Source organism: Papilio polytes, unplaced genomic scaffold, assembly GCF_000836215.1.
Source record: "Papilio polytes unplaced genomic scaffold, Ppol_1.0 DF824269.1, whole genome shotgun sequence".
NCBI classification, from domain to species: Eukaryota; Metazoa; Arthropoda; class Insecta; order Lepidoptera; family Papilionidae; genus Papilio; species Papilio polytes.
Genome location: NW_013524935.1, coordinates 5,399,404 through 5,402,199, shown reverse-complemented (window position 1 = coordinate 5,402,199; position 2,796 = coordinate 5,399,404).

Below are 2,796 nucleotides of genomic sequence, written 5' to 3'. Positions count from 1 at the left end.
GCCACCGCCGGCTGTGCTCGACCTTGGCTTTGCCTTCGACCCGCTCCTTGCAGATGAGAAGTGTTGAACTCAGATATAAGCAATCACTGGTTGTGTACTCATATATTTGTATATTTATTTTTCTGTAAAGAATCGAATTGCATTGTAAATGTGGAATGATCACGAATTTTCCCGATGGAATTAAATGTTATGATAATGTTAAATCTCAATTTTCTTTGTGGAGAAATGAAATAATGTTTGTATTATTTTGTATATTATTTATAAGAACTTTTTCATATGGTTCTCCGCTGGCTGCGGCATCTCAAGGAAGGAATACATTATGCAGAATTATTTGCAGATGTATCTGTTAATCATTACTGCGAAAAGGCCTAGGTTTAATGTTTATTGTGATGAAAATTTCCATGTAAAAATATAAATAGTATATTATAAGTCTATCCTTAATAGTAAATTGCCTCCTTTTGAAAATAAAGGCAGATACCTCAATAACTCAATGCAATTGTTTATATTTTCATTTTTTGACCATCTCATACAAAAATCAACATTTCTAATATAAATATTGATTATATTGTGTTTGCTTTTAAAAAAAAACAACATAAACAATACCAATTATTCTATCTAATTTTATTCAAAAAATTATTACATGCAGAAATGTAATGAAAAAAGGATTTGTTTTTTAAATTTATTTTTATTATTTTTACACTGTCTTTGCTCATAATTCTCAGTTGAAAAGATGGTTTTTCAATTAACTGATATATATCTTAAAGTAATCAAAGCCAGTATATACAACAGCCTAACATAAAATAAAATACCTTCAGTTACTTTTGGAAGATTATATACCTATCTATTCAGCGACATGACGCCCACTACTAGGCATAAGATAAGCCTCCCCCAAAGGTCGCCATGAATTGCCCTGTGCCTCTCGCATCCAGGATATTCCCGCAACCCTGACCAGGTCCATCTTGCAGCCTACCCAAGTTGTGTACGTGTACGTAGCCATCGCCCTATTTGTAAAACAAATCCAAAGCAAATCAACATACAGGCCAAGTGTATTTAGCAAAAATAACGTCATTAAAAAAATTCAAAATTGATATCTATACTATAATATAAAGAGGAATGATTTGTATTTTTGTGTGTTGAAATAACTCAAAAACTACTGGGCTGGTTTCAATAATTCTTTCACCGTTAAAAAGCAACGTTTCCAGTAAGTAACATAGGCTTATTTTTAATTTCACGCGGACGACGTCGCCAGCAACAGCTAGTAATTCATAATCGAATTCTGAGACAATGTAACCACCTGGAGTAAACAATTAATAAATCAGTAATGATAACTCATAATTTATGTACATTTTGTTTACGTTTTTGTTATCTGAGTACTACGCACATCTTATACAAGAACTGCATATATGCAGCAGAGTAGTCAGAGTAGAGAGTCAAGATCACCACAGTATACGGTGCTGATCTTAAAAACAATCTATCTGCCACTTTAAGTAGTTTAACAAATACTTATGTTTATCATACACTAAGGGATGTGCTCTTTGATTAATGGCCTCCCAATCCGGTAATAATAACGAAGTAACGGCCCGAGCCGAGGCTCCTGAGGGAGCCCTCGAGCCTAGTTACTCATAAAAGAGGTTTAGGCTAAGCGCCATCTGCGCTGGGCCACCTCAAGCCCGGAGAATCTGTAAATGCCTCTTCAAGGCAAACAGTGACAAATCAGTCACAATAAAAAAAAAATCTTTGATTAAGCCAGAACAACGAAGCGACGACGAAGACTCCAGTAACAGCTTGTAAGTATATTTGGACAAATTGTAAGTATTGGTAACAATAAACAATCAAATTTATTTCTACTCATTTTTTTAATCATGGTGCGAAAAACATACCATGTGACGTTTGTGAGAAACCGTTTGCATTACATGAGCGTCAAAATTCAGGTCGGCTTTATATGATCGAGCGCTTTCACCGAATTGTAATTAGTGAATGCACACGCGAATTAAACCTGTTTTTGTATATAGTAAAGCTAAAAGTCTTTTCATATAAAACGTAAACAGTAATATGATAGGATTTTTAAACGCGGGAAAGTAGTCAAATTATGGAAATAGTCAATCTATCTTACTAATGTTATGAACTAACTTTTGCCTGCGTGGAATAGAAAGAAAACGAAAATGAGTAGCATATGTCTTGCAGACTGTCCTTTACATCTATACCAAATTTCATCGAAATCCTTTCAGCCTAAAGCTACAAACTCTAATAAACATCCGTCCATCTAATTTTCGCAACTAATATGATGTGAACATTTGGATGGATGGATGTTTGTTTGAATTTGTAACCTACACAGTTGAACTCGATGAAATTAGGCATAGATGTAAAGACTTTTCTTCTCTAGCCTTTTGTTTTTTTTTAATCCAAGTGGACGGAGTCGCCTGCGAAAGCTACTATTTTTATAAATTAAAAGTGCTTTTTATTAACGTATAATTTGCATTCGTTTGGAAGCTAGATTGATGGATGAAGTCAAGACGCGTCTATTTTTTTATTTGACTATAAGAATATTTGCCATTCGCTTCTAAGTTCCTTCCTTTAATTTCTAAAAAACAGAAAATAAGAAAAACGATGTTTACACACAACGATGTGTACACTGGCATAATTAAGGATCCTATTGCTTGCAGTAGAAATCTTTGGGCGTCCGACAGTGATAAAGTTTTAGGCGATCTTTTTGAGAGAATAAGTTGAAATCTTGAAATTAAACGGAATATATTTTAGTTTATAATAGTGACATCTATGGAATATTTATGAAAATAA